This window comes from Amia ocellicauda (assembly GCF_036373705.1).
Source record: "Amia ocellicauda isolate fAmiCal2 chromosome 11 unlocalized genomic scaffold, fAmiCal2.hap1 SUPER_11_unloc_2, whole genome shotgun sequence".
NCBI lineage: Eukaryota > Metazoa > Chordata > Actinopteri > Amiiformes > Amiidae > Amia > Amia ocellicauda.
Window position 1 is genome coordinate 574,963 of NW_027102660.1, and position 27,499 is coordinate 602,461.

The 27,499-nt window shown below is 43.4% G+C and overlaps 2 non-coding genes across 2 annotated transcripts; both read right to left on the reverse strand.

Annotated features, from left to right (window-relative positions):
- Positions 1–10,868: 10,868 nt before the first annotated feature.
- On the reverse strand, positions 10,869–10,941 carry trnav-aac (transfer RNA valine (anticodon AAC)). Its single transcript has one exon. It is a non-coding gene; the product is annotated as a tRNA-Val (tRNA).
- Positions 10,942–26,827: 15,886 nt separating this feature from the next.
- Positions 26,828–26,900, reverse strand: trnav-aac (transfer RNA valine (anticodon AAC)). Its single transcript has one exon. It is a non-coding gene; the product is annotated as a tRNA-Val (tRNA).
- Positions 26,901–27,499: the final 599 nt, after the last annotated feature.

A 27,499-nucleotide genomic window follows, 5' to 3' on the forward strand; every position in this document is an offset into this window, starting at 1 on the left:
CCCTCTGGAGTTTTTTATAGCTGGCAATGGCGAGGATTATATTGATTTGAATAACACATTTATTTTAATGAACTGTAAAGTGACTGATGAGGATGGCGATGCAATCGAGAAGACGACCAACGATGGGGTCATCAATTACCCGGTGGCCACCATGTTTACACAGGTGAATGTGACCCTGGGAGATCGGCTCATTAGTCAAAGCAGCAATACTTACCCCTATAGAGCCATGATGGAGTGTATACTTAATTATAGTGAGGAGACCCTAAGCAAACAGTTCAGCCCCGGCCTTTTCTTCAAAGACATCCCGGAAGCTATGGACGACAAGGATCCAGAGGGACTCAATAAGGGTTTGCAAAAAAGAACGGCCTCTTCAACAGAAGGGAGGACCTTTGAGCTAATGGGGCATATCCATGCAGACATATTTTTCCAAGAAAAACTCATGCTCAACGGGGTAGACATTAAAATTAAAATGATCCGTAGTAAAAGTGCTTTTTGTCTGATGACCCCTGATACTGAAAAATATAAACTGACCATATTATCGGCCTCGCTGTTTGTGAAAAAAGTGTCCGTCTCCCCGGCGGTTAAACTAGGACACGCGCAGGCGTTAATGACGGCAAACGCCAAGTACCCGATCGAAAGAGTCTATATGAAAGTCCACAGTATCCCCGCAGGGACACGGGTGATGAACCAGGAAAATCTGTTTCTAGGACAGCTCCCAAAACAGGTTATTATAGGTCTCGAAGATAATGATGCATTTACCGGGGTTTACAACAAGAACCCCTTTAACTTTAAACATTATAACGCGGAATTTATAGCGTTGTACGTCGATGGTGTGCAGGTTCCATCCAGACCTTTTCAACCTGACTTTGAAAACGGCAATGCGGTTCGTGAATATGACAGTCTAGTACTGGCTACGGGTCGCCATCTCAAGGATCAAACTCTGCTGATCGATCGCCGGGAATACTGCAGCGGTTACACCCTGTACGGTTTCAACCTGACCCCTGACGAAGAGTGTGGACAACATTTTTCACTGATGAAGACGGGCAATATGCGTTTGGAGATGCGTTTCAAGCAGCCTCTACCACGCACTGTAAATATGGTCGTGTATGCAGTGTTTGACAACATTATTGAGGTGAATCAGAGGAGAAACGTTATGTATGATTATTATTAAAATGAACACCAGAGAGCTCAACCACATCATGAATGCCCTGGCCGGCTCACGGAAACTGTTTCAAGGAGTCTACGCCTGCGATCAGCTGCCTAAATTTAAGATCAAGAATTTACCTGCAATGTACATAATCAACACACACCCTAAAAATATGCCCGGAGAACATTGGCTGGCTATTTATCTAAGGGAGGACCACCGTGGTGAATTTTTTGATTCCTATGCAAACCCCCCGGATTTCAGACCTTTCCCTCGGAAGATCAATAACTTTCTGCTCAACAACTGTCAAGAAACCATTTACAGCGGTCGTCAAGTACAAAGTCTTCAGACCTTCACTTGTGGTCAACACTGTGTGTTTTTCTTATATCATAGATCTAAAGGAAGGTCATACCCCGATATTATGGCCTTGTACAGTGAGGATTTAGGCCAAAATGATAAAAAAGTGGCAGAGTTTGTCAGGACACTGTGGACCCCCCCTTATAACACAATGACTTACGACCCTAGCCAGCCGTGTATACAGATGGGGTGTTCTTGTGAGGATTTTAAAAGATGTCATGCGTGTTAAGGTGAAAAAATAATGAAAACAGCCTTTGAATCATTAGTTTTGTTTTTATTCAACACAATTCTTATACAAAGCAGGGGTTATGGTATAAATAAATGTACAACATTTGAAAAATAAAAAATAAAAATAAAAAATTGTTTGTCGGGTCATTATTTACAGGGGAGACAAATAAAAACATGAGATTAATAAGCTTCCCAACGATGGATAGATCCTGAGGATGGTCGCTCAGCACGGTCAGAGTAATGAGATATCGGAGTCAGATCAGGCTCCACCTCTTTACACAGACGGATTTTTTGTCGCGTTTCCTGGTTAGGAACTGTTGATTGGGGCATGTTCAGACAGGCCATCGCCTGTAGGAAAGCATTCCAGCCTACAGGTCGGCGACTATCGGGTACCTTATTAGTGCTAGTGACACTCTTCAACAAATCAAACATGTGTGAACCTTTGATCAGTTGTCCTTTAAAAACAAATTCACCCTGTTCATTCCAAGCCGTTACCCGCGGTTTCTGAACCATTTTGTGCAGGATATATTCTGCATGTCTTTTGCTTCTGGCCGGCATGTTTCTCAAAACATCCGTTACAACATCTCCCTCTGAACTCTCAACAGGTTCGGTCACCGCAACATCTTTATCAACCGTTCCCCCCGCATCAGCCCCAGAACCATTTTCTTGAGAGGCCATGGTTAAAGTTAAAATGTTTTGATCTTTTTCACCCTGTCTAACCAGACGGAGGTAGCGCTGTAACGTGTTGGTATACAACTGGGCTTTGGAATACTGATTTAAATCGGCCCTGGCCTGTATAGCTTTCATTTCAGAGTCCAGGTTGTTTTCGGCCGTTTGTCTAATGGGCTCTGGCCCGACAACATTTTTTCTCAGTTTCTCAAGCTGCTCCTGAGGGATCAAAAACATTTTCTGAGCATATTCCATTATTAACCCACTCTGGAAGCTAGAAGACTGGTTAGGAAAGGCACGGCTATGCTCAACAGCGGTCCTATAAAACCCCCGGTTTGATTAATCTTCTTTCTTTTTCTTTTAATAGAATACTTCTTATTAGCGATGATCTTGATAACCGCTTTTTGTTTTTTGAGTTTAGAATGTTGAGAAGGGGTTAGGGGTATATTATCGCGTAAGATGTTAAAAGCTATTTCACACAGGGTCTCGATCAAATCCGAGGGGGCCCCTGCCAGCACAGCTTTCCTATGGCGCGGGCTCCTCTCAAATAACATTTGCAAAAGCGGCAGATTTCTTTTAATCCGAACAGACATTCTTATTTATTTCCTTTTCTTTAGCACATAGACTGCCGGCCAATCGGGCGGGCACAAACCTGTTCTGAGGCGAAAGTCTTCTGGGGTTTGTGCTTTTAAGTCCGCAATCAAGTACCCGTAGGGTTTTTTGGTGGCATCCTCAAATGCCTCCAAAAAGAACTTGGTCTGGTTAGGGTACATTTGACGAGCCAAGACGGTGACCTGTAGTTTATCTCTGGGGTTTTTAAAAAGAATTATATAATTGGCATTTAAATTAATAGTGCGGCTTTTTTTACCTTGAAAAAATAGATTTTGAACTAAATAAATAATACTTTAATTCCTATGATGAGTGTACTTTGTGAAAGCTTTTTCCACTTCACTGTTGTCACCGGCCTGCTCCATCTGGTCATCAAGGATCACTAGGTTAGTTTGACCGGGCGGGAACAAGTCATCGCCACACAACGAGGCGGGGAGACCTTGCACAAATTTCAGATTATTTTTTTCCGAAGCCAAATCATCGTAGAGAGGTTGCCAGCAAGAGTAACACCACACTATGTTGTCAAGAGCTTGGGACACGGTTGCGTCCACATCTTCTATGATGTTCTTTATAAGATAGCTCTTCCCCGAATTGGAGGGACCGGCTATAATACAGGAGAAAGGGTGTTGAAGTCTGTTATCAAAACCACCGCTAATATCCATAAGGCAGAGTGGTATAATCAGTCTTCAACACTCTTTTATTGTACACCACCCTGAATCGTTTGTTTAGTGATCTATTTTCCAACGTGTACCCCTTTTTATTGCGATAGATCTGATTTCCGGCTGTAATAATCTCACGAGGAGGCGCGTCTTTCTCGGTTAAAAAACTTTCTACCAGGGTCGTCAGAGACTTGATGTTAATGAGCTTGTTGTTACAATGGTTCAGAGTGAAACCCTTAACTTTCATACAGGTCTTACCCGCAGCCGTTCTGTATGCGTAAGTCTTAGGACCCCCTGAAACAAACTCCACTATGTGGTCCTGAGGATCTAGTTCGCTCGTTAACTCCCCAAGGTAGTCCCCGAGGGGAGGGACCCAATCCCCTGGCCTGGTGACAAAGATTACAGAGTCAGTATCATGATAGAGCGTGCGTTCCTGCAACTGATCCATTAAGTTGTACAGTTCAAGCCGGGCGTAAGCCGTGGTAAAAACCGCTATGAAAACATTAACATTCCCCTGTTTGGTGGGGAAATCTTTAGGGGCCCTCCACTGGACCTGTGCCACGTGGTCATTTAAGAATTGAAAGTGTGATACTGCATGTTGTTTGGAAAACATAAATTCTATGAACAGTTCAGGGGTTTTAATCAAGGTTGTGTTTAGACGGTAATTTCTTTCCCCAAACTTACCCCACAGACTGTTTAAAATCAGTTTGGACATTTGTCTCTTGGCGGGGTTTACAGTTATGTTCCCCGGCTCTAGACGGATCCCTTCCTTTTCAAAATATTGCTGAACGTATCGCTCTTTGGCCGCGGAGTCAACACACCATGAGGGATAGCCCGATGCCTCCTGTTTCCCTTTCAGATGGATCATAATGTAATCAGCAAAAAGAGTATCAGTTTTTTCAGAAAAATGCCAAACCTCATACACCTTACCGACTCTGTAACCTTTCTCCACCGCCTTGTCAAGCTCAATGCTACACCAGACACCCGTCAGCGCTCTCTCTTCATCACTGTGCAGACAAGAGGTAGTTTGATTTTCAGTTTCCACACACGTTCTACACAGAGGGAACATCAATTTTCCCGAACACCTGTAAGGCAACACGGGTAAGAACAGCTCGCGAGGAGGGTACATGGTGACTTTGATCAAACTAAAGTAATGTCCGATTTCGAGAAAGTCACGATAAACAATGGTTGGACGCCCCACCGGGTACATTTTGGTCTTGTTGACATAAGGGTACAGACTGGTGAAATCATAGTAATCTACTCTCTCACCCTCCTTTACCTCATAATGTAAACAGAGGGCATTGGTACAACCCCCAAATAACGCATCCCGGGGCTCTAGACATTCAGGAAAGTCCAAGGTTTCCATAAACCGTTGTACCCCCGCATCCTGTTGCTTCAGGGTCGTCCACTCGTGTTCCCAAATCACCAGCACTTTCAAACCATAGGTGTTTTTTAAAGTTTCAATTCGTTCCTGGAAATCATAGTACATATCACCGCAGAGTTTTAGTGTTACGGGGTTAAAGGTGTTTGGGTCAAAGCACTGAGGACAGCCATGGTAAATACAACCGGCAAACTCATAAGCGGTACGCCGCCCGGACACGTCGCTAAAACCGTCTAAGTAGTAAGGCCCCATTTTTACTTCCCCTTGATTTAAAGCATGTCTGATGAAGATGTTATCCCGGGCACTCAGGTATTCCACCCACTGTATGGAGACAGTCGAAAAGTTCTTTTGTCTAGCACGATAGTTGTCAGAAGTGGTGACCGCTATAGTGTTTTTCTGCAAGAAATTGGACCGATACATTTTCATGCAGAGAGACGCTATGGTCACACTTTGCAAAGGGTTGAGACCCGATGTGTTGATAACCTCGGCGCAGAAACGCACACAGGCTTCTTTAAGGATCACCACATCATTTTTACAATAAGCGGCCATCTCTTCTCGGAAATCAAAAACACCTCACTTAACCGTATTGTACCATTTAAAGAATTCCTCCCTCTCATGAGACATCATAGTATCAGCCCCATAATAAGAGGCGGGCGGGTAGGACCCTTGATAATTTTGAGTGTCCTTAGTATTAAAAAAATGGCAGAACCAACCTTTCTTCTGAGCCTCAAAACCCAGAGCCTTAGGCAAAGCGCTCAATTTCATGGGGAGGAAATTTAACAAGTCTATGTAACGTTAGTTGAAAGCTTCGTCGGTGAAACACATGATCTTGCTACCCTGAGCTATTATTCTTGGGGTCACCCCATTTTCCACCAGATACTTCATCAAAATGTAAGAATCATAACCCTTAGCATTGTGGGCAATAAATGTGTAATTGAGGTATTTTGGACCTCGATACCGCGTAAAGAAATCCCTGACACAACTCTCACCGCTAGCTGACCACTCACGATCCAACATGTCAATACAGTGTATATAATTAGCAACGTGGACCCCGTTTTCTTGCCGGCATTCAAAATCAAAAAAGACATACCAGTTGTGCGGCGGCTCCTTTTTAACCGGCTGAATAAAGCACTGGTGTTCGGACCCCGGGGTTAAATCAGCATTACAGATCCTGCATCTCGGCTCCAGACATTTGTGTGGTTTAACCTCATGAAAACGGTACTGGAGGCAACACTGCGGGCAACATTTAGTTTGATCACAATAACTCCATTTTTTAACCCCTCTCAGCAGCGGCCCTCTGTACCTTATGCTCGGAAAAACAGAACGCTGAGAGACAAATCCTTAAGCAATCTTTACATCGGATGGTAGGGGCCAAACCCTTACGACATTGCGGATTGAAACAGACGTTACAGTAACCGTCACAGCGGTGCTTAAGCTTATCATTGAAGGCCTTATAACACCAATGACAAACATACGAACAACCCAAAAAAGCCGTCAAACTCTTTATTCCAAAGTAATGACTATCACTTAGGAAGAGAAACAGTGTCTGTGTATGGGTTTCAGGATGTGTCTGAAATTTCACAAATACTTCCTTTACCTCACAACGGTACCACACAACAATTTTTAAAGACAACAACTCCTCAAACTTGGTGATGTCTGAAAAGGCAACCATCTGTTGAGAGTTTAAGCCGGCCCTCTGATGAAGCATTAAAGCCTCTTGCAGAGCTTGGGGTTCAGGCATGTCGGGGGTGAGTAGTTTTATTAAACTGTAAGCAAAACAGAGCTTATTGTCCCCACTGGAACTCACCACTAATTGCCTGAGCTTGGTCCTAATTATGTCGTTCTTCAAGCATTTCGACAGTCATCTAAGCGCCCCACCCTCAGGGTTACGAACCACATTCATTACCAGAGACAGACTTTCATCAGCTAAGATGGCTGCGTTACTTTGCAATAACGCTTCGATTTTAGCCAGACGTCTAAATTATCTCCACTCAGCATTACAGATAGGTTGCTAAACAAATCATCCCCTCTGAGTTCTAACTGTACAACATCTCGAGGTCTGACCCTTTCAGCAACCTGTTCAAGCATTTTCTGCAAGGCCTCGTGTATGTTGACAAATATTTCTGCATAATTGTCACAATTTAAAAGTTCTGCAAAATTAAAACGCTGAATCATTTCAAAATTGTTATAGGCCGGTCTATCTATAATCACGGGATCACTGGTACTCTTGGACACATCATCATTTTGAACAAAGCCTTCACCCCCTACATTCTCACAGAGCATGTCCTCCACAGCCTTATCAGTCTCAGAACCCTCCACATTCCGAACACCCCCACTGCTGACATCTACAAAACCCCCTTTTTGAGGAGGCTCATTTAAAGCCTGTAAAAGTCCTTCAAAGATATCCAACCGGTTAATGTCAAGACCCTCCTCTATAGTGATGGCTGCTTCTGCCGCCATCCTGTGTTCTAATTGTCTCAAATCATTTATAATAGGGGCAGAATTTGGTCGGGGTAGCTCCTCCAAAGCCTCCACCATTTCAAACAAATCGGGGTGAACTAGGGGGTGAACCTCTATAAGCGCTACCGGTGGGAGGTGGTTATTTAGATCATTGACCATCTGTAACAGGTCGGGGTTCACCGGTAAGTCTGTTAATTCACATTCTATCGGTGGTAATTGGGGGTTATTTAAATCATTTATCATTTGTAATAGTTCCAGGTTCATTGGGACATCAGAGGAGTTCACAACAGGGCCGGGGATGTTCTCTCGGGAAGGTCTTTTTGGGGCCCTAGCTTGTTCATAATCCTTTAGTTTGTGAGTTCTTTTACCAAGTCAGGACATTTTTTAATTTATTTTTTATTTTTCCAACAACCCACAATAGTAAGGCGTTTTGTGTCTATTAAAACATTAAATACGGTACAATTCGTTAGTAAGGGTATTAATAAGGGTGTTTTGGCTCTCTATCACCAGGTTTTGCCCCACTAACACAAGTCTTTGATTTTGTAACAAAGTATGTAGCAACTCATGCCGACCTTCAGGAAGTAGCTTCGGGGGCTGGTGGCCTGGCTCAGCTTCAAAGGATGGTCGCTCCGGTAAATCTCGGTCGAAGGAGGCAGGGAGCGAGCGTATACTCATGGACGGAGACCAAGAAGGCCTTTGCGGTGACACCCTGGCCAAGCGCGGGGTACTGTTCCGCGTTTCTGTAGCCAAGAAACGGGTCTGGGGGGACGATGTTGAAACCAGGCCGTCGTTGGGTGGTGTGTCAGCCCTGACTGACGGCGACCCCTGAGGTTGTTGGATGCCTGTATTTGTTCCGCCCGACAATGCGGCGGGCTGAATCTGGGGTGTTGAATTACCCCCAGAAGGCTGTGGCCTGAGTAGATGTTGGGGGGTCTCCAAGACCACCGTGGGGGATCCTATCGGTGATCTCACCGGGGAAGATGTTTGATCCCACTTAGACGGGGTAATTGTCCTCAATAGCTCATCCACAGAATGACTATCCCAAGAGTCTTGGGAAGAATAAAAATATACATTACATTTACATCTTTAAACGGTGACAGAAATCAAACTTAAAACAACATGTCCAGGACATTCAAAACCTTTAGCTTTTTTAAACCTTTGAAAATAGCCTTAGACATTCACTACAACGCCTTATTATTTACAGACAATATATTTATTAGGACTTGATAATAAATGTAAAACAGAGAAGCCGCTGTAAATAAACTGTTTCTTAAATGTTTCTTTAAAAACTGTAATATTGTTAATAAAACACACACACACACAACAACATTTCATTTTTAAACGAACCTTCCAAGTGTAAACGCTTCCTGATCCCGGGACTTCCTGTTTCACAAATGTTTTCACGATCTGTTTAAATATTAAATACAATGAACACCTTCAAGCCTTTTCCTACAACCACTTTAAAACAGAAGTATAATAGCGGGAGATAAGCCAAACAACTTACTAAACCCTTTCGGACGTCTTTACTTCCTAACCAGACGGTACGGCAATCGGTCATTTCTAAACACGTTCCCCAGAAACAAGCATAGACCTGTCCGGACTTCTAAAGATCTTTCCCAGAACCCCCCGCCCTACAGGAAACGGTCACCCATCGCTTAAATATTAGCCATCAACGGGCAAACAAAGCCCTTTTAAAAACATTAAAGTTTGAAAGATCTTACTTACCTCCACAGAATAATCGTTTCTTATGTTTTTCGGCTGGTTTAGCTTTTTGCACCGCTGTGAAGGTAAGAGACATGTTTAACCTTTAACCACACCGCTTTATAAAAAGCTTTAACCTCTTACAGGCTGCAGACATATACTCACAGCTATCAGATACCGGGGCTAACGGCCTTTCAGATTCTTGAAAGGTTACGGTTCTCGAAGGTAAAACGAAACAAGCCCTCGATGTGGAAGGCCTTTCGTTGTCTCGAACCACGTTTCTTAATACTGTTAGACAGGATAATTTTTTAAAATTAACAAAACTGGACTCAAACATCTTACAGAAACGTTATACAAACAAACAGGGGTTTAGTTCTTACCCGGTCGGCAGACAGCCTGTCTAGGGACAACCACTTCTCTTGGTCGATCCTCGGAGACATTAATCACAGGCCTTTCGATAGTTTCTGTGTAATTAAAGAGACCGGCATTAATATATATTAAAACGTTTTCATAACTCTAATGAGCCGCTTCAAAACCACACACACCCATGCATAAGAACCCATGAGCGCAAACACAAAAATCTTACCGTCGTTGTTCCAGATGATCTCCTCAGCGTTGGGAATTAACTCCTGTTGACTGGTTGAAAAATAATTTTACAGAACTTAAAACAGATGTTATAGCCTTATTTACAATACATGCACACAACACGCTCTGAGTCAATGAAAATAATCTGAAGACTTGCCTAAAAACTCGTTTAAATCGAATCGCTGATGTTGTTTCCGGACATTGTTGATCTTTAGTCTTAAATCGAAAGGTCAGTATGAGTCTGTCGAGCTGAAGACCAGACCTTCATACTTATACTGATGGCCACATGCCGGATCTGTTTGTAAGGCATTGTTCTGGTCTGGCCTTTGTGCCACCCTGTTACCAATTAACATATCAAAACCAACCAATAAAATGACACTGCATCAAATTTCAAATAGAAACCAAGATGGAGACGATCTCTCTCCTCTCTACTCTAAACTTTTATTAGAACCTTTTGGTCTCTCAAAAAAACATTTTTAAGCATCAAGACCTATAGTCAACAACCACTAAGAATATTTCAGGCCTTTATAAGCGCTAAAAAACAACCTGAGCCTAGAAAATAACTATAAAGATCAAAAATAACTAGCGCTTTTACAGTGATTTTTTTTTTTTTTTTTTATAGCGATGCTTTGTTTGGTATTAAACAAGTCACAAACTACTCAGAACAGCGTTTATCCCCGCAAAAGAGATATTTGGGTTTATTTTACAAAGCTTATAAATTATATAGGTTAAAAGTATTCTGAATGTTTTGATATCACACGCCATACCAACTGTTGTCTTCTACACCTTACGGTAGCAACAAATCTAACTACTGCTTTACTTTAACAATAATAATGACGGCGACCACGATGACAACAAGAACAACAACAACAAGAACAACAACAACAACATCATCATCATCATCATCATCAGATTTTAATTAAAAGTGGCTACACCAGCGTTTACAATTTCAACCTGTCGACGGACGGACGCTCTGAGTGCATCGATTGCGGGCACTCCAATGAAGAAAAGACACCCACCGCCTCCGGGGAACCACGAGGGCAAGCATGACGAAAAGGGCCAGCCCACAGTAGGCTGTTTCCGCCCGGTTTCGAACCGGGGACCTTTCGCGCGTTAGGCGAACGTGATAACCACTACACTACGGAAACTGACACCGCTGCCTCTTGCTTCAAATGGTTACCGTTAAAGCCTGCTGGTAAAACGGGCTCAGGTGTTTCAGGTCGGCTAGGCTGTGAGAAGTGCGGCGAAAGGATGCCATTTTCACAGACCTGTTTGGCATTGCTAAAGGGCACATCAGGACACTTCGGAAACTCTTTCAAAGGCAGGACGCCCTGCGCTCTGACAGTGCCTGCACTTAACCCAACAAGGTGATGCTGAATGGCTTGTTCAAACGGCTGGTGGTCTTCCGTCACCACCAGACTATGAGAGCTATACTGCGCCTTCAACTACATAAGAGTAGATAGTAGGGTTTTTTGGGCGCGGCCTATTTTGTTATGACGTATGCCCTAAGCTTATTAATATTCCTACGTCATAATTGGGGGGCGTGATTTTAGGTAGAGTTATTTCCTTAATTATTCCTACGTCATATCCGTCAGAAAGTGTGCACCCATAAAACCCTGAACAACAAGGCCACCCATAAATACCCCCACCCCTCTGAAGGCAACGCCCCGAAACTCTCCTCTCTATTTAAGAACCCGCGCTTCTTTTAGGCAATACCTCTTTAATTCTCAGCATCTGAAACATCCCGCTTCTTCAACATGTCCAGCGACATCAACATGAAACCCCGCAAGAAACAATCCCGGGCAAGGGTTCCTGTACTCACCAATTTGAAGATTGAACGCTCCTGGGTGTTGTTCTGGGGGGCTCGACGGGGTTACCGCTTTAAAAGGGATCCCAGCTATGTTGGAGTGGAGCTTTTTGCTTTGGGAGAGAAGGAGGGTACGTTGGAACCTTTTGAGACGGTAATTGAATACTCTTATGAGGACTGGTTGAAGGTGATGGCCTGGAGAGATCTGGGGCTTGTGGATAAGACTCTAGAAGGCTTGCAAGAGGGTCCAAGAGAATGCGAAATGGAGTCTCCGACTCAGGGTTTTGAAAGGTGTGAATGGGAAAGCTTGCAGAACTACGACAGACGACGTGTGGGGTTTTGGAGGGGGGTCTGACGGCTCAGGGGCTACTCTCTTCTAAGAGGGCGGTGTGTCGTGACGTAGTGAAGAGATAGGATAAAAGGTGCAACAATTCATTCATGGTTTAAAATTAAAGAGAATGTCTTACCCGAAAGCTGCGGACGTCGACAGGCTCTACAGGCCTCTTCAAACCCGGGATCACCCCTGGTTCTATTCCCCATATTTTGTATACACTCTGGAACCCTTTGACTGTGGTTACTCTCCAAGACCTCAGACCCCGGTCCCTCAGGACGAAACAACATGCGGTGCGATGGATGTCCAAATGAGTCTCGGGGATCCCCAGCCTCTGGAGCTCATGGAGGGCCTCGATTTTGCCGAACTGTCTACCGTCTGTGCGTCTCAGGAGGGGGTCAGTCCAATGGATGGAGAAACACAAACCACCAGGCGACCCAATGAGCATCGGACTGTCCCGGGGGCGTGATGAAGACGCAGGATTTATGCCCGGGGTATGTGACCAAGTAAGCAGAGTGGTTAAAAGCACCCTGGTGTATATTCTGAGTGCTCTCATCGACCGAGCTCTGAAAGAAGTCTGTCGGGGGTGTGAAGTGAATCACCCCAGTCAGTTGAGACACAGTTGTTTGTTTGAACCAGACCGTTACTATTTCCTGTTCTATTTCAATGTGTTTTACAGAAGACTGAACAAACCGTGGCTGAAACCGGCACTAATCAAGGCGCTGTCTTACTCCCACATACATGTCACTGCGGGACAAGTCCAGAAAATCATAGATGAGATTTTGCTGGAGCTGAAAAAGGAGCCGTTTATAATAGAGAAACTTGGGCAGCTGGTCAATGACCTGGATGAGCCGAGTAGAAAAACCGCTGGCAAGCTAAAAGCTTATTTCTTCAGTAAAGAAGTTAAAGCTGGGGGCAGCGACGAGGAATTCGACATCTACGCCACTGATTCAGACTCTGACCTGAACTAAGGGACTTTGAACATGGGGAATGTTCTGGACTGCTTCTGCAACTGGTTCTGTCATCAACACTCTGTAGCTAACCTGAGAGCGCTATTACACCATGTGCTTGACAGAAAAGTAGCCAACGCGAGCCTTTTCTCTACAGATTTAACCATCGATGAGGATCAACTTTCAAACCTGGAAAAGTGAATGGCTGCTGTAACAAAGACCGGGGGGTACGAACACTGGGATGAAGCGCTCAAGGGGGCCAAGAATGATATTAGGCCATATCATCAACATCTGTATGACCTTTTGCTGAGCATGTTTAATACACCTCTGTTTACTTTTAAAATAGGTCATATTGTTGTTTTATTTACATATGTAACTGAGGTGTGTGCCTACAAGAAAAAGAAACAGGTATATTTGTTGATATAGATCAAGTAACCAATCATCTGATTTCTTTTTGTCTGGACCGTAGAAAAAATTGTTGTGTATGTTATACTTTTCTCAAATGTCTAAAAAGGGGTATCTGCTCTCCTGAAGTTGAATAAAAAACCTTGTATAAAAACTTTGCGCATAGTGTGGGTCTGTTTGGTTATTTGACAGAATGACTCGGCAAGCTCCCCAAATGCAGGAACTATACTACAACCCAGCCAAGATTGGGGGTTTGGCGGGTAAGAAGGGTTTTCAAAGAGGACTCGCTGAGGCCGGAGTGAAGGTTAATGATGTGGTTGTTTCAGAATGGTTACGGGAACAAGACGCCTATACCTTACATAAACCTCTCAGGATTAACTTTAAAAGAAACCGCGTATATGCAACTGACATAGACTCACAATGGCAAATGGATCTAGTCGATATGTCAAATTTATCAAAACATAACAATGGTCACAAATTGATGTTGATGTGTATCGATGTGTTATCAAAATATGCCTGGGCTCGCATTCTACATAATAAAACAGGTCGGGCGGTGACAAGGGCCTTTGAGGATATATTGTCCCAGGGTCGATGTCCTAAAAAACTGCAGACTGATAAAGGAAAAGAGTTTCTCAACAGAGAATTTCAGAATCTACTGAAGAGACACAAAATACATCATTTCACCACCGGTAATGAGCTTAGGGCATCGGTAGTGGAGAGGTTTAACCGCACCATAAAGACCAAAATGTGGAGATATTTTACAGCGGTCAACACGTTCAAGTATTTTGATAAAGTTCAAGATTTTATCGATGCTTACAACCAAGGGTATCACACCAGTATTAAAATGAAGCCTTTAGATGTTGATCAAAGTAATTCTTTTAAGGTCTATAAAAAATTATACCGACCATTTATTAAGAAGGGAAAAACTACTTATTAGTTCAACATCGGTGATGTGGTTCGCGTTTCAAAGCTAAGGAGTACTTTTGCCAAAGGTTATGAACAAACATTTTCTGACGAATATTTTACAGTTACCGAACAGTTGGCTAGAGACCCCCCCGTGTACCGGTTAAAAGACTATGACAGGGAGGATATAGAAGGAACGTTTTACGAAGCCGAGTTACAAAAAATTATTGTGGGTAAAGACAGTGTATACAGAGTTGAAAAGATATTAGCTGAAAAAACCCAGAACCGGAAAAAATATGTGTTGATGAAATGGCTTGGATGGCCTGAAAAGTTCAATAGTTGGGTCCCGGAACAACAGGTTTGCGATATTCAATCCTTATAACAACATGCCCGCGGGTGTGTTGGGGGCATTACTTTCGATTCTCAAGATGGAATCAGGAGGCTTCTACGTGACTCTACCCAGTAATGCCTCTCTCGATATATATCCTAAAAATGAAATATCCAGTTACACGGTACAATTTGGAAAATCTATAGATCTAAGGGGGTCGTGGGAAGTGGGGTTGGCGGAAATACAGTATCCTTACACTTGGGCTGTTTTACAAGATAAGGATGCCACCTTCGCCATTTTTGATGATGTTAAAAAGAGTCAATGGACATTCACGATACAAGGAGGTTATTATGACAATGTGGATAAAATATTAGATGAGATGCATAAACAGTTCTCAGAAGGCACCCCCAACATCAAGCTATATTACAACCCTATTAAAAACAGAGTGTACAAGGTGTCAAAACCAGGTATTAGCATTCAAACCAGCGGCCAACTGGGGCGTATATTTGGGTTCTATTCTGACACAGAGAGCAGGTTCTCAGAAGTGGTGGGGCGGCTTTTACACTCTTTATGTGTATACGGATATCATAACCCACCAGAGGGTCGGGGATAGTTATGTCCCCCTTTTGAGAAATGTACTTAATAAAGGTAAAAGCAATGACATGGTCACAATTACTTATGACAAACCACACTACGTACTAGTCTCAAAGACCCACTTTGACAACATCACGATCGAAGTAAAATCGGATCAGAATATCAACGTACCCTTCCGCTTCGGTAAAGTTAATGTCAAACTACATTTTCGACCCCTGAAACAGTTTGTACATTATTAAAATGGCTACCTCGAGGGGTTATGTAGATCCTAGCGCCTATGTGGATTATTACAAGATGCAAGATGGAACGGCTTGCCCGGTATTGTAGGAGCCCCCACAATGTATGGCGCCGGTCTAGGAGGACTCTTTCGTGGTCTCTTTAGAATGGCCATACCCCTGCTTAAGAGAGGCTTTGCTATAGCCAGACCCCACTTGAAATCAGCGGCTAAAAATATTGTTAGTGACGTGTTCACCAATGTTATGAACCGGGCAGCTAGCCATGAGCATCAGGAGGGTTCGGGTCTCATGGTAATGGCGAGGAGGGGGGTAAAAGAAGAAACAGCATGTGTCCACCAGGGGGCGACAAAGATCCGTGGCTAACAAAAAACGAAGAATCTCTCATTCTCCAACATATCGTGGAAACACTCGGAGAAGGAAGCAGCACAAGAAAAAACCTGCAAAAAGAAAGTCTCAAAGAAAGAAAAATAGAGCCTCAGGATACATCTTTTAAACATGTCTTTTGTCCACAGTCTATCGGAAGAATGCGTCAAATCAGAACTGGATCTGTTTACAGTTCCATACACTCAAACGAGTATAGATAAGATCATATATGTAGAGATTCCCCCTCTTTCTGCAATTTCAGACACGGCCCCTCTGGAGTTTTTTATAGCTGGCAATGGCGAGGATTATATTGATTTGAATAACACATTTATTTTAATGAACTGTAAAGTGACTGATGAGGATGGCGATGCAATCGAGAAGACGACCAACGCTGGGGTCATCAATTACCCGGTGGCCACCATGTTTTCACAGGTGGATGTGACCCTGGGAGATCGGCTCATTAGTCAAAGCAGCAATACTTACCCCTATAGAGCCATGATGGAGTGTATACTTAATTATAGTGAGGAGACCCTAAGCAAACAGTTCAACCCCGGCCTTTTCTTCAAAGACATCCCGGAAGCTATGGACGACAAGGATCCAGAGGGACTCAATAAGGGTTTGCAAAAAAGAACGGCCTTTTCAACAGAAGGGAGGACCTTTGAGCTAATGGGGCATATCCATGCAGACATATTTTTCCAAGAAAAACTCATGCTCAACGGGGTAGACATTAAAATTAAAATGATCCGTAGTAAAAGTGCTTTTTGTCTGATGACCCCTGATACTGAAAAATATAAACTGACCATATTATCGGCCTCGCTGTTTGTGAAAAAAGTGTCCGTCTCCCCGGCGGTTAAACTAGGACACGCGCAGGCGTTAATGACGGCAAACGCCAAGTACCCGATCGAAAGAGTCTATATGAAAGTCCACAGTATCCCCGCAGGGACACGGGTGATGAACCAGGAAAATCTGTTTCTAGGACAGCTCCCAAAACAGGTTATTATAGGTCTCGTGGATAATGATGCATTTACCGGGGTTTACAACAAGAACCCCTTTAACTTTAAACATTATAACGCGGAATTTATAGCGTTGTACTTCGATGGTGTGCAGGTTCCATCCAGACCTTTTCAACCTGACTTTGAAAACGGCAATGTGGTTCGTGAATATGACAGTCTAGTACTGGCTACGGGTCGCCATCTCAAGGATCAAACTCCCGGCTGATCGATCGCCGGGAATACTGCAGCGGTTACACCCTGTATGGTTTCAACCTGACCCCTGACGAAGAGTGTGGACAACATTTTTCACTGATGAAGATGGGCAATATGCGTTTGGAGATGCGTTTCAAGCAGCCTCTACCACGCACTGTAAATATGGTCGTGTATGCAGTGTTTGACAACATTATTGAGGTGAATCAGAGGAGAAACGTTATGTATGATTATTATTAAAATGAACACCAGAGAGCTCAACCACATCATGAATGCCCTGGCCAGCTCACGGAAACTGTTTCAAGGAGTCTACACCTGCGATCAGCTGCCTAAATTTAAGATCAAGAATTTACCTGCAATGTACATAATCAACACACACCCTAAAAATATGCCCGGAGAACATTGGCTGGCTATTTATCTAAGGGAGGACCACCGTGGTGAATTTTTTGATTCCTATGCAAACCCCCCGGATTTCAGACCTTTCCCTCGGAAGATCAATAACTTTCTGCTCAACAACTGTCAAGAAACCATTTACAGCGGTCGTCAAGTACAAAGTCTTCAGACCTTCACTTGTGGTCAACACTGTGTGTTTTTCTTATTTCATAGATCTAAAGGAAGGTCATACCCCGATATTATGGCCTTGTACAGTGAGGATTTAGGCCAAAATGATAAAAAAGTGGCAGAGTTTGTCAGGACACTGTGGACCCCCCCTTATAACACAATGACTTACGACCCTAGCCAGCCGTGTATACAGATGGGGTGTTCTTGTGAGGATTTTAAAAGATGTCATGCGTGTTAAGGTGAAAAAATAATGAAAACAGCCTTTGAATCATTAGTTTTGTTTTTATTCAACACAATTCTTATACAAAGCAGGGGTTATGGTATAAATAAATGTACAACATTTGAAAAATAAAAAATAAAAATAAAAAATTGTTTGTCGGGTCATTATTTACAGGGGAGACAAATAAAAACATGAGATTAATAAGCTTCCCAACAATGGATAGATCCTGAGGATGGTCGCTCAGCATGGTCAGAGTAATGAGATATCGGAGTCAGATCAGGCTCCACCTCTTTACACAGACGGATTTTTTGTCGCGTTTCCTGGTTAGGAACTGTTGATTGGGGCATGTTCAGACAGGCCATCGCCTGTAGGAAAGCATTCCAGCCTACAGGTCGGCGACTATCGGGTACCTTATTAGTGCTAGTGACACTCTTCAACAAATCGAACATGTGTGAACCTTTGATCAGTAGTCCTTTAAAAACAAATTCACCCTGTTCATTCCAAGCCGTTACCCGCAGTTTCTGAACCATTTTGTGCAGGATATATTGTGCATGTCTTTTGCTTCTGGCCGGCATGTTTCTCAAAACATCCGTTACAACATCTCCCTCTGAACTCTCTACAGGTTCGGTCACCGCAACATCTTTATCAACCGTTCCCCCCGCATCAGCCCCAGAACCATTTTCTTGAGAGGCCATGGTTAAAGTTAAAATGTTTTGATCTTTTTCACCCTGTCTAACCAGACGGAGGTAGCGCTGTAACGTGTTGGTATACAACTGGGCTTTGGAATACTGATTTAAATCGGCCCTGGCCTGTATAGCTTTCATTTCAGAGTCCAGGTTGTTTTCGGCCGTTTGTCTAATGGGCTCTGGCCCGACAACATTTTTTCTCAGTTTCTCAAGCTGCTCCTGAGGGATCAAAAACATTTTCTGAGCATATTCCATTATTAACCCACTCTGGAAGCTAGAAGACTGGTTAGGAAAGGCACGGCTATGCTCAACAGCGGTCCTATAAAACCCCCGGTTTGATTAATCTTCTTTCTTTTTCTTTTAATAGAATACTTCTTATTAGCGATGATCTTGATAACCGCTTTTTGTTTTTTGAGTTTAGAATGTTGAGAAGGGGTTAGGGGTATATTACCGCGTAAGATGTTAAAAGCTATTTCACACAGGGTCTCGATCAAATCCGAGGGGGCCCCTGCCAGCACAGCTTTCCTATGGCGCGGGCTCCTCTCAAATAACATTTGCAAAAGCGGCAGATTTCTTTTAATCCGAACAGACATTCTTATTTATTTCCTTTTCTTTAGCACATAGACTGCCGGCCAATCGTGCGGGCACAAACCTGTTCTTAGGCGAAAGTCTTCTGGGGTTTGTGCATTTAATTCCGCAATCAAGTACCCGTAGGGTTTTTTGGTGGCATCCTCAAATGCCTCCAAAAAGAACTTGGTCTGGTTAGGGTACATTTGACGAGCCAAGACGGTGACCTGTAGTTTATCTCTGGGGTTTTTAAAAAGAATTATATAATTGGCATATAAATTAATAGTGCGGCTTTTTTTACCTTGAAAAAATAGATTTTGAACTAAATAAATAATACTTAAATTCCTATGATGAGTGTACTTTGTGAAAGCTTTTTCCACTTCACTGTTGTCACCGGCCTGCTCCATCAGGTCATCAAGGATCACTAGGTTAGTATTACCGGGCGGGAACAAGTCATCGCCACACAACGAGGCGGGGAGACCTTGCACAAATTTCAGATTATTTTTTTTCCAAGCCAAATCATCGTAGAGAGGTTGCCAGCAAGAGAAACACCACACTATGTTGTCAAGAGCTTGGGACACGGTTGCGTCCACATCTTCTATGATGTTCTTTATAAGATAGCTCTTCCCCGAATTGGAGGGACCGGCTATAATACAGGAGAAAGGGTGTTGAAGTCTGTTTTCAAAACCACCGCTAATATCCATAAGGCAGAGTGGTATAATCAGTCTTCAACACTCTTTTATTGTACACCACCCTGAACCGTTTGTTTAGTGATCTATTTTCCAACGTGTACCCCTTTTTATTGCGATAGATCTGATTTCCGGCTGTAATAATCTCACGAGGAGGCGCGTCTTTCTCGGTTACAAAACTTTCTACCAGGGTCGTCAGAGACTTGATGTTAATGAGCTTGTTGTTACAATGGTTCAGAGTGAAACCCTTAACTTTCATACAGGTCTTACCCGCAGCCGTTCTGTATGCGTAAGTCTTAGGACCCCCTGAAACAAACTCCACTATGTGGTCCTGAGGATCTAGTTCGCTCGTTAACTCCCCAAGGTAGTCCCCGAGGGGAGGGACCCAATCCCCTGGCCTGGTGACAAAGATTACAGAGTCAGTATCATGATAGAGCGTGCGTTCCTGCAACTGATCCATTAAGTTGTACAGTTCAAGCCGGGCGTAAGCCGAGGTAAAAACCGCTATGAAAACATTAACGTTCCCCTGTTTGGTGGGGAAATCTTTAGGGGCCCTCCACTGGACCTGTGCCACGTGGTCATTTAAGAATTGAAAGTGTGATACTGCATGTTGTTTGGAAAACATAAATTCTATAAACTGTTCAGGGGTTTTAATCAAGGTTGTGTTTAGACGGTAATTTCTTTCCCCAAACTTACCCCACAGACTGTTTAAAATCAGTTTGGACATTTGTCTCTTGGCGGGGTTTACAGTTATGTTCCCCAGCTCTAGACGGATCCCTTCCTTTTCAAAATATTGCTAAACGTATCGCTCTTTGGCCGCGGAGTCAACACACCATGAGGGATAGCCCGATGCCTCCTGTTTCCCTTTCAGATGGGTCATAATGTAATCAGCAAAAAGAGTATCAGATTTTTCAGAAAAATGCCAAACCTCATACACCTTACCGACTCTGTAACCTTTCTCCACCGCCTTGTCAAGCTCAATGCTACACCAGACACCCGTCAGCGCTCTCTCTTCATCACTGTGCAGACAAGAGGTAGTTTGATTTTCAGTTTCCACACACGTTCTACACAGAGGGAACATCAATTTTCCCGAACACCTGTAAGGCAACACGGGTAAGAACAGCTCGCGAGGAGGGTACATGGTGACTTTGATCAAACCAAAGTAATGTCCGATTTCGAGTAAGTCACGTTAAACAATGGTTGGACGCCCCACCGGGTACATTTTGGTCTTGTTGACATAAGGGTACAGACTGGTGAAATCATAGTAATCTACTCTCTCACCCTCCTTTACCTCATAATGTAAACAGAGGGCGTTGGTACGACCCCCAAATAACGCATCCCGGGGCTCAAGACGTTCAGGAAAGTCCAAGGTTTCCATAAACCGTTGTACCCCCGCTTCCTGTTGCTTCAGGGTCGTCCACTCGTGTTCCCAAATCACCAGCACGTTCAAACCATAGGTGTTTTTTAAAGTTTCAATTCGTTCCTGGAAATCATAGTACATATCACTGCAGAGTTTTTGTGTTACGGGGTTAAAGGTGTTTGGGTCGAAGCACTGAGGACAGCCATGGTAAATACAACCTGCAAACTCATAAGCGGTACGCCGCCCGGACACGTCGCTAAAACCGTCTAAGTAGTAAGGCCCCATTTTGACTTCCCCTTGATTTAAAGCATGTCTGATGAAGATGTTATCCCGGGCACTCAGGTATTCCAGCCACTGTATGGAGACAGTCGAAAAGTTCTTTTGTCTAGCACGATAGTTGTCAGAAGTGGTGACCGCTATAGTGTTTTTCTGCAAGAAATCGGACCGATACATTTTCATGCAGAGAGACGCTATGGTCACACTTTGCAAAGGGTCGAGACCCGATGTGTTGATAACCTCGGCGCGGAAACGCACACAGGCTTCTTTAAGGATCACCACATCATTTTTACAATAAGCAGCCATCTCTTCTCGGTCATCAAAAACACCTCCCTTAACCGTATTGTACCATTTAAAGAATTCCTCCCTCTCATGAGACATCATAGTATCAACCCCATAATAAGTGGCGGGCAGGTAGGACCCTCGATAATTTTGAGTGTCCATAGTATTAAAAAAATGGCAGAACCAACCTTTCTTCTGAGCCTCAAAACCCAGAGCCTTAGGCAAAGCGCTCAATTTCATGGGGATGAAATTTAACGAGTCTATGTAACGTTAGTTGAAAGCTTCGTCGGTGAAACACATGATCTTGCTACCCTGAGCTATTATTTTTGGGGTCACCCCATTTTCCACCAGATACTTCATCAAAATGTAAGAATCATAACCCTTAGCATTGTGGGCAATAAATGTGTAATTGAGGTATTTTGGACCGCGATACCGCGTAAAGAAATCCCTGACACAACTCTCACCGCTAGCTGACCACTCACGATCCAACATGTCAATACAGAGTATATAATTAGCAACGTGGACCCCGTTTTCTTGCCGGCATTCAAAAGCAAAAAAGACATACCGGTTGTGCGGCGGCTCCTTTTTAACCGGCTGAATAAAGCACTGGTGTTCGGACCCCGGGGTTAAATCAGCATTACAGATCCTGCATCTCGGCTCCAGACATTTGTGTGGTTTAACCTCATGAAAACGGTACTGGAGGCAACACTGCGGGCAATATTTAGTTTGATCACAATAACTCCGTTTTTTAACCCCCTCAGCAGCGGCCCTCTGTACCTTATGCTCGGAAAAACAGAACGCTGAGAGACAAATCCTTAAGCAATCTTTACATCGGATGGTAGGGGCCAAACCCTTACGACATTGCGGATTGAAACAGACGTTACAGTAACCGTCACATCGGTGCTTAAGCTTATCATTGAAGGCCTTATAACACCAATGACAAACATACGAACAACCCAAAAAAGCCGTCAAACTCTTTATTCCAAAGTAATGACTATCACTTAGGAAGAGAAACAGTGTCTGTGTATGGGTTTCAGGATGTGTCTGAAATTTAACAAATACTTCCTTTACCTCACAACGGTACCACACAACAATTTTTAAAGACAACAACTCCTCAAACTTGGTGATGTCTGAAAAGGCAACCATCTGTTGAGAGTTTAAGCCGGCCCTCTGATGAAGCATTAAAGCTTCTTGCAGAGCTTGGGGTTCAGGCATGTCGGGGGTGAGTAGTTTTATTAAACTGTAAGCAAAACAGAGCTTATTGTCCCCACTGGAACTCACCACTAATTGCCTGAGCTTGGTCCTAATTATGTCGTTCTTCAAGCATTTCGACAGTCTTCTAAGCGCCCCACCCTCAGGGTTACGAACCACATTCATTACCAGAGACAGACTTTCATCAGCTATGATGGCTGCGTTACTTTGCAATATCGCTTCGATTTTAGCCAGACGTCTAAATTATCTCCACTCAGCATTACAGATAGGTTGCTAAACAAATCATCCCCTCTGAGTTCTAACTGTACAACATCTCGAGGTCTGACCCTTTCAGCAACCTGTTCAAGCATTTTCTGCAAGGCCTCGTGTATGTTGACAAATATTTCTGCATAATTGTCACAATTTAAAAGTTCTGCAAAATTAAAACGCTGAATCATTTCAAAATTGTTATAGGCCGGTCTATCTATAATCACGGGATCACTGGTACTCTTGGACACATCATCATTTTGAACAAAGCCTTCACCCCCTACATTCTCACAGAGCATGTCCTCCACAGCCTTATCAGTCTCAGAACCCTCCACATTCAGAACACCCCCACTGCTGACATCTACAAAACCCCCTTTTTGAGGAGGCTCATTTAAAGCCTGTAAAAGTCCTTCAAAGATATCCAACCGGTTAATGTCAAGACCCTCCTCTATAGTGATGGCTGCTTCTGCCGCCATCCTGTGTTCTAATTGTCTCAAATCATTTATAATAGGGGCAGAATTTGGTCGGGGTAGCTCCTCCAAAGCCTCCACCATTTCAAACAAATCGGGGTGAACTAGGGGGTGAACCTCTATAAGCGCTACCGGTGGGAGGTGGTTATTTAGATCATTGAACATCTGTAACAGGTCGGGGTTCACCGGTAAGTCTGTTAATTCACATTCTATCGGTGGTAATTGGGGGTTATTTAAATAATTTATCATTTGTAATAGTTCCAGGTTCATTGGGACATCAGAGGAGTTCACAACAGGGCCGGGGATGTTCTCTCGGGAAGGTCTTTTTGGGGCCCTAGCTTGTTCATAATCCTTTAGTTTGTGAGTTCTTTTACCAAGTCAGGACATTTTTTAATTTATTTTTTATTTTTCCAACAACCCACAATAGTAAGGCGTTTTGTGTCTATTAAAACATTAAATACGGTACAATTCGTTAGTAAGGGTATTAATAAGGATGTTTTGGCTCTCTATCACCAGGTTTTGCCCCACTAACACATGTCTTTGATTTTGTAACAAAGTATGTAGCAACTCATGCCGACCTTCAGGATGTAGCTCCGGGGGCTGGTGGCCTGGCTCAGCTTCAAAGGATGGTCGCTCCGGTAAATCTCGGTCGAAGGAGGCAGGGAGCGAGCGTACACTCATGGACGGAGACCAAGAAGGCCTTTGCGGTGACACCCTGGCCAAGCGCGGGGTACTGTTCCGCGTTTCTGTAGCCAAGAAACGGGTCTGGGGGGACGATGTTGAAACCAGGCCGTCGTTGGGTGGTGTGTCAGCCCTGACTGACGGCGACCCCTGAGGTTGTTGGATGCCTGTATTTGTTCCGCCCGACAATGCGGCGGGCTGAATCTGGGGTGTTGAATTACCCCCAGAAGGCTGTGGCCTGAGTAGATGTTGGGGGGTCTCCAAGACCACCGTGGGGGATCCTCTCGGTGATCTCACCGGGAAAGATGTTTGATCCCACTTAGACGGGGTAATTGTCCTCAATAGCTCATTCACAGAATGACTATCCCAAGAGTCTTGGGAAGAATAAAAATATACATTACATTTACATCTTTAAACGGCGACAGAAATCAAACTTAAAACAACATGTCCAGGACATTCAAAACCTTTAGCTTTTTTAGACCTTTGAAAATAGCCTTAGACATTCACTACAACGCCTTATTATTTACAGACAATATATTTATTAGGACTTGATAATAAATTTAAAACAGAGAAGCCGCTGTAAATAAACTGTTTCTTAAATGTTTCTTTAAAAACTGTAATATTGTTAATAAAACACACACACACACAACAACATTTCATTTTTAAACGAACCTTCCAAGTGTAAACGCTTCCTGATCCCGGGACTTCCTGTTTCACAAACGTTTTCACGATCTGTTTAAATATTAAATACAATGAACACCTTCAAGCCTTTTCCTACAACCACTTTAAAACAGAAGTATAATAGCGGGAGATAAGCCAAACAACTTACTAAACCCTTTCGGACGGCTTTACTTCCTAACCAGACGGTACGGCAATCGGTCATTTCTAAACACGTTCCCCAGAAACAAGCCTAGACCTGTCCGGACTTCTAAAGATCTTTCCCAGAACCCCCCGCCCTACAGGAAACGGTCACCCATCGCTTAAATATTAGCCCTCAACGGGCAAACAAAGCCCTTTTAAAAACATTAAAGTTTGAAAGATCTTACTTACCTCCACAGAATAATCGTTTCTTATGTTTTTCGGCTGGTTTAGCTTTTTGCACCGCTGTGAAGGTAAGAGACATGTTTAACCTTTAACCACACCGCTTTATAAAAAGCTTTAACCTCTTACAGGCTGCAGATATATACTCACAGCTATCAGATACCGGGGCTGACGGCCTTTCAGATTCTTGAAAGGTTACGGTTCTCGAAGGTAAAACGAAACAAGCCCTCGATGTGGAAGGCCTTTCGTTGTCTCGAACCACGTTTCTTAATACTGTTAGACAGGATAATTTTTTTAAATTAACAAAACTGGACTCAAACATCTTACAGAAACGTTATACAAACAAACAGGGGTTTAGTTCTTACCCGGTCGGCAGACAGCCTGTCTAGGGACAACCACTTCTCTTGGTCGATCCTCGGAGACATTAATCACAGGCCTTTCGATAGTTTCTGTGTAATTAAAGAGACCGGCATTAATATATATTAAAACGTTTTCATAACTCTAATGAGCCGCTTCAAAACCACACACACCCATGCATAAGAACCCATGAGCGCAAACACAAAAATCTTACCGTCGTTGTTCCAGATGATCTCCTCAGCGTTGGGAATGAACTCCTGTTGACTGGCTGAAAAATAATTTTACAGAACTTAAAACAGATGTTATAGCCTTATTTACAATACATGCACACAACACGCTCTGAGTCAATGAAAATAATCTGAAGACTTGCCTAAAAACTCGTTTAAATCGAATCGCTGATGTTGTTTGACATTGTTGATCTTTAGTCTTAAATCGAAAGGTCAGTGTGAGTCTGTCGAGCTGAAGACCAGACCTTCATACTTATACTGATGGCCACATGCCGGATCTGCTTGTAAGGCATTGTTCTGGTCTGGCCTTTGTGCCACCCTGTTACCAATTAACATATCAAAACCAACCAATAAAATGACACTGCATCAAATTTCAAATAGAAACCAAGATGGAGACGATCTCTCTCCTCTCTACTCTAAACTTTTATTAGAACCTTTTGGTCTCTCAAAAAAACATTTTTAAGCATCAAGACCTATAGTCAACAACCACTAAGAATATTTCAGGCCTTTATAAGCGCTAAAAAACAACCTGAGCCTAGAAAATAACTATAAAGATCAAAAATAACTAGAGCTTTTACAGTGATTTTTTTATTTATTTTTTATAGCGATGCTTTGTTTGGTATTAAACAAGTCACAAACTACTCAGAACAGCGTTTATCCCCGCAAAAGAGATATTTGGGTTTATTTTACAAAGCTTATAAATTATATAGGTTAAAAGTATTCTGAATGTTTTGATATCACACGCCATACCTACTGTTGTCTTCTACACCTTACGGTAGCAACAAATCTAACTACTGCTTTACTTTAACAATAATAATGACGGCGACCACGATGACAACAAGAACAACAACAACAACAACATCATCATCATCATCATCATCAGATTTTAATTAAAAGTGGCTACACCAGCGTTTACAATTTCAACCTGTCGACGGACGGACGCTCTGAGTGCATCGATTGCGGGCACTCCAATGAAGAAAAGACACCCACCGCCTCCGGGGAACCACGAGGGCAAGCATGACGAAAAGGGCACAGTAGGCTGTTTCCGCCCGGTTTCGAACCGGGGACCTTTCGCGCGTTGGGCGAACGTGATAACCGCTACACTACGGAAACTGACACCGCTGCCTCTTGCTTCAAATGGTTACCGTTAAAGCCTGCTGGTAAAACGGGCTCAGGTGTTTCAGGTCGGCTAGGCTGTGAGATGTCGTCTGAAGTGCGGCGAAAGGATGCCATTTTCACTGACCTGTTTGGCATTGCTAAAGGGCACATCAGGACACTTTGGAAACTCTTTCAAAGGAAGAACGCCCTGAGCTATGACAAGACTTACACTTACCCCAACAAGGTGATGCTCAATGGCTTGTTCAAACAGCTGCTGCTTGTCTTGTGCCACCATCAGACAATCACAGAGCTATTGTGCCTTCTGCACCTTACGGTAGCAACAAATCTAACTACTGCTTTACTTTAACAATAATAATGACGGCGACCACGATGACAACAAGAACAACAACAAGAACAACAACAACAACATCATCATCATCATCATCATCAGATTTTAATTAAAAGTGGCTACACCAGCGTTTACAATTTCAACCTGTCGACGGACGGACGCTCTGAGAGCACCGATTTCGGGCACTCCAATGAAGAAAAGCTACCCACCGCCTCCGGGGAACCACAAGGGCAAACAGGATGAAATGGACCGGCCCACAGCAGGC